This window comes from Choloepus didactylus, chromosome 5, assembly GCF_015220235.1.
Source record: "Choloepus didactylus isolate mChoDid1 chromosome 5, mChoDid1.pri, whole genome shotgun sequence".
Classification (NCBI taxonomy): Eukaryota; Metazoa; Chordata; class Mammalia; order Pilosa; family Megalonychidae; genus Choloepus; species Choloepus didactylus.
Genome location: NC_051311.1, coordinates 43,653,091 through 43,659,159, shown reverse-complemented (window position 1 = coordinate 43,659,159; position 6,069 = coordinate 43,653,091).

The window sequence follows — 6,069 nt, the reverse complement described above, 5'->3', positions numbered from 1 at the left end:
ATTTATTTATAGTTATAGATATGGATATGAATGTAGATATGAATATAGATATAAGTAGTAGATAAATCTATATGTGTATACACATAATACATGCATATGACTATCTAAATATATCACACTTTTCCCATTTACACTCTGTTTTACCATGATCTGTAAATAATTCAAGTTTTGGAGTCACCCTTGGTTAACAGAGGTTTTTTATTTAGTAAGAAAAGCATATTGTTCTTGTTTGCTAATGCTGCCAGAATGCAAAACACCAGAAATAGATTGGCTTGTATAAAAGGGGGTTTATTTAGTTACACAGTTACAGTCTTAAGGCCATAAAGTGCCCAAGGTAACACATTAGCAATTGGGTACCTTCACTGGAGGATGGCCAATGGTGTCCAGAAAACCTCTGTTAGCTTGGAAGGCACGTGGCTGGCGTCTGCTCCAAAGTTCTGGTTTCAAAATGGCTTTCTCCCAGGATGTTCCTCTCTGGGCTGCAGTTCCTCAAAAATGTCACTCTTAGTTGCTCTTGGGGTGTTTGCCCTCTCTTAGCTTCTCCAGAGCAAGTATCTGCTTTCAATAGCCATCTTCAAGCTCTCTCATCTGCAGCTACTCTCAGCTTCTGTGCATTCTTCAAAGTGTCCCTCTTGGCTGTAGCAAGCTCGCTCCTTCTGTCTGAGCTTATATAGTGCTCCAGTAATTTAATTCAGACCCACCCTGAATGGGTGGGCCAACACCTCCAAGGAAATTATCCAATCAGAGTTATCACCCACAGTTGGGTGGGGCGCATCTCCATGAAAACACTCAAAGAATTGCAATCTAATTAACACTGATAGGTCTGCCCACACAAGATTACATCAAAGATAATGGCATTTGGGGGGACGCAACACATCCAAACTGGCACACATATAAAAGTCATTTTTTAGCCCAATGTAAATCAAAAACGTTCTGCCATAAAATGTTCCTTAACAGTAATGGAGAAGTTAGTGAAATATTAAACTTCACATAGCCAACCCTAGTTCATTGCTGTTTAATTTAACACTGTTTTTTGTCCATTAATGCTGATATATTTCAACACTGCTTTGTGCCCCTTTCCAGTCAGTATCTCCCACTCCTGCTACAGTAACAACCATTATTCTAATTTATGTCTCCATTTATGTTTTATCTGTTCTCAAAATTCAAATACCTGGAAACATAACATATACTCTGTTGTGTCTGGCTTATTTTATACTTCATAATGCTTTTGAGATTCATCCATGTTGTCACATGAATCAGTAATTCGTCTTTATTTTTGCTGAGTAGTAGTCCATTATATAAATATACCACAGTTTGTTCATCCATCCTGCTATGGATGGACATAATGAGTTATTTCCAGGTTAGACTATTATGAATAAACCTGTTATGAATTTTGTTATATGATTCTTTTTGTGGACATACATTGGCTGAATTCCTTGAAGTGTATTTGCTAGGTTGTAGGGCCAGTGTATAATTATTTGCATTAGAAACTGCCAAACCATGTTCCTAAGAATTCCTACTATTTTATACTTGCACCAAGAATTTTTGAGATCTCCATCTACAACACAAAGTTTTCAACACTTAATATAATCTATGTTTTATTTTTTTCTTTTACCAATTCTAGTGGATGTGTGGTAGTATCTCACTGTGGTTTTAATTTGTATTTTCATGATGATTAATGATATTGAGCATGTATTTATTTATTTATGTATTTAGCATTTTGATATCTCAATATAGAGTACCAGTTGAAGTATTTTTCCCATTTTTAAAATTGGGTTATTTGTTTTTTAATTATTTGTAAGTCCTCTTTATATGTTTTCATATGCCCCTTTAGTGGATAGATGTAATATATATTTCAGGGATAATTTTGCTTTCCTTTTCACTTTCTTAATGGTCCCTTTTGGTGAGTGTGCTGGTTTGGGTGTATTATAGCCCCCAAAATGCCATTATCTTTGATGCAGTCTTGTGGAGGCAGACATATTAGTGTTGACTAGATTGGAATCCTTTGATTGAGTGTTTCCATAGAGATGTGATTTATTCAACTGTGAGTGAAACATTTGTTGGATAATTTCCATGGAGGTGTTTCCCATCTATTCAGGGTAGGTCTGAATTAAATCACTGTAGCCAAATAAATAAGCCAATAAACAGAAGGAGCTCAGAGCAGCTGTGAGTGACATTTTGGAGAGCATCGGAGAGTGGCATTTTGAAGCGGAGCTGTAGCTAAGAGAGGACAAAATGCCCCAAGACCAACATTTTGGAGAACGCCATTTTGAAACGCAACTTGGGAGCAAGCGGATGCCAGCCATGTGCCTTCTGAGCTAACAGAGGTTTTATGGATGCCATTGGCCATTCTTCTGTGAAGGTACCCTATGGTTGATGCCTTACCTTGGACACTTTTATGGCCTTAAGACTGTAAGTTTGTGACCAAATAAACCCCCTTTATAAAAGCCAATCCATTTCTGGTATTTTGCATAATGGCAGCATTAGCAAACCAGAACAACTATATAAGTCCATTTCTGAATTCTCTAGTATATTCCTTTGATCTATTTGTCTATCTTTATGCAATTGCAACACTGACTTTTATTTCTTATAGCTTTATAGTAAATCTTCAAATCCTCTGCTATATCAAGTCCTGCAAATTCCAGCTGTCTTTTTAATTCCATGCTCTGTTCTCTGTGTTCTCCAACCAGTGAAAATGGTCTTCTTTCTTGTATTTATGTCTTTGCATCAGGTGTAGAAAATGCTTCCAAATAAAAAAGAATTATGGTAAATGTGGAGTGCACTTCATTTCTCTTGGGTCTTGCAGTCCTGTACTATGTGCAGTGTAACAGTTTCTTCATATAGTTTTCCAGTTGTATAGTTGTTTACTATTGGGGGAAAGTGTGAAATTAGCTTCCCCATCATGTAAGCTCAGACTTCAATTGTCTTGATCCACCAGTTATTCTGTTCTAACACGTTAATGTACATAAACAGGTATGTACATACACACATGTATTCAAACATATGATAAATTTTGCCTGCTAACTCTGCCTCCCTTACTTCCAATTCACAATGAAAAACTTAGAGATACCTCTAATTTCTTGGCTCTCCACTCAATATCATTAAACAATAAGTGTGATTATTAATAGGATGGTTATGGGCAAGAAGGTGTCAAGATGGAGACTCAGCCTAGGGAGGTGTGTTGAACACCCAGTACTTAATTTATGTGGACAGACACAGCAGAAAGAGCAGCCTTACACAGAGATCATAGTCAGAAGAAGCTGGCAAGACTGTTTCATGAATAATATTTGTTCCATGAGGATAATGCAGTGAAAAGAGCAAGTCTTTGGAGACATAAACCCCTGGTAGTAACTGGACATGAGCCCTTATTCTGTCTGCAATATCACCACTCCAAGACTCAATCTCCTCATGAGTTAAAAGCAGGTAGTAGCAATACAATTTACTTAAGGTTTTTTCAAGGAATAAAATAGTTAATCCAAGGAAAATATTTACCAACATGTCTGGCTCTCACTCCCTGTTTGATAAATGGCAGTTATTACTATTACTACTGAGGGTGAATGAAAATATCTTTGGCTGGATGCTAGGAACTAACAAATGCCATCACCTACTGGCAAATATTCTCCAGCTGCCTGACAGCTTAATGATCTGTGTCAGTGCACTGAAAGGCAACAAGCACAAAAGGAGCGTAACTATAAAAAAAAAATTTAAGAAAGAAAAGACAAAATACACCTTAGGTCCCAAACAAAAACTGGTTTATTTTGAGAAAATAATCCATCAAAAACTGAAGCTTCTAACTTAGCACAGGTTTCGTTCAGTTTTTGAATGGCTATAACTATCCATGCATGCAGACATTGAATAAAAACTACATGAAGGGCCAAGTATGTAACATACTGAATACGTATGAAATGTCTTTATGGACATGTATAGTTAAAGTCAATAAATGAGTAATTTTTCATTTCTTTCAGTTTTAATTTTTATCAATTCTCTCACTTTGAACAAGCATTTGTTCAAAGCATTTAATCTTTCTGAATGTAGTGCAAATTAAGAATTATAATGGTATTTGGGATTATGAAAATTCTCTATTTCATATATTGTTGATAAGCTTTTACACAATAATGATAAGAAAAACTCCACCTTAGAATTTTGATGAGATTTAAAGAACCAGTAGGTAAGAAGACACTATCTAAGCACTTACCAACCCATCTTAATAATAATTTAAGAAATGTTTATGTTGTTTTGGCAACTCTTCCATTCATACACACAAAGAAATGTAAGATATCATATCAGGTTTTGAGGATATAACACTCTTGGGGGGAAATGTACATGTGAAACTATTATAAAATATAATGGCAGTATGGCAGTATCTTTTTTTTCCAGGAGTTTGGGATGGGTTCGCAGGGAAAGCAACATTTTTTCTGTTTTAATACATCAGTTATATTCTCCCATGTAGACCAGTGGGGTTAAGAATCTTCTAGGTCAAGGAAAAATCGTGAGCAAAGGCTGATAATTATAAAAATATATGACATGTTCCAAAAATAATAAGAAAAGAGGTTAAGTTAGAGCATAGATTTTATGGAAGAAAGTGACAGGATGTGATACCAGAAAGTTAAGTTGAGAAATTACTATGAAAGTTTTTAATGTCATTCCAAGATGTTAGATGGTATATTAATAGAATTCAGGAACAGATAAATTGTTATCAGATCTTCTTTAGAAAAATATGAGATTAAACATTCTATAGATAATTGTTTCTTAACAACAGAATTACACTAATTTTCAGAAAAAAATTTTTAAATCACTAGCACTTGAGTAACGTGCATTACTATATTGCATGGAGAAAAAACATAAAATAATATGATTTTGTACCATTACAATTATACATTCTCTTCTGATAGACCAAAGTGGCAGAATAAATTGCTCCAGGGTAATGATCTCCCACAGAATATTTGAACAGACAGAGTCATCATCCTCAAAACTCCAGAAAACAGTTAAAGGATTGCAGTAACTGGGCAGGTGCTGAAATCAAGAAAACTCAGTAGGAGCTCTTGGCAACCTTCTTGATTCCTCTCCCATCCCTCCCCCATGTAGAGCCAGCCTGTGCACATTGTGGATCCCTGGCCTGTTCTAAAGGGAGCAGAGTAACCCCATGCACATACAGGGTTGCCTGTAACTCTGTGCCAATCTATGGGGCAGCAGCTTGAAAGACTGAAACAGAAAACTCCTCTGGCTCACCCTCCCAGAACTTGCCTGCAGGCAGAAGCAGCTTGTGGACAGCTAAAGCAGTGTAGAAAACAAATAATTAAAAGTAGCCTAGGGCAAAGGATTACCTGTTTTGATTCACAAAATTGAGCACCCGGAAGGGTGTGGGAAGAGTCTATCTCATAGGGAGTAGCAGGGGTATTTGAATCTCTGTAAATGAGGGAAATCCTCAGGCTATGAGGTAAGTGAACACAAGCCCAGGACAAGGCAAAGGCTCTGCTCAGAAAAGATGGAGAGGACCCTACACTGCACATTTGCCTCAGGCTGATCTTGAAAGGAGAGCTAAATACTGAAGGAGAGCACTAGCAAACCAGAGTCAATTGGTAAAGACTGCGAAAAGTGTTTTTGGCATTGGTTTGTTTGTTTTTGTTAGTTCTTAACACTCAAGGATGTCTTTGTCATATCACTAGCTGAATACAAACATAAGGAACAGACAGCTCAGAATCTAACTCTCTGAGTTAGCACATTACAGACTATAACAAAAGATGGCAAGACAAACAAAATTATACATGTATTATATGTCTGAAATCTGGACCAAAGATATTTTTATGATTTCAGTTTTTACTGAGCAGAAAGCATTTCCATATATTTTTCTGAATCACCTAATATTTTAATTCAATATTGGCTATTTTTTTCTCCCAGTTATATGAACCATATACTTATGTTTGAGAGATTACCTAACTTATAAATCTTGAGCCCACTCTTCACTATCAAAGTTGCTTCTTCTGACAGTGTAAATGCACAGAGGACTAAAGTACCTACCAAGAATATTGGGCGGGGAATTAGTGAGGAAAAAAAGTAGGAAAGTAGGGA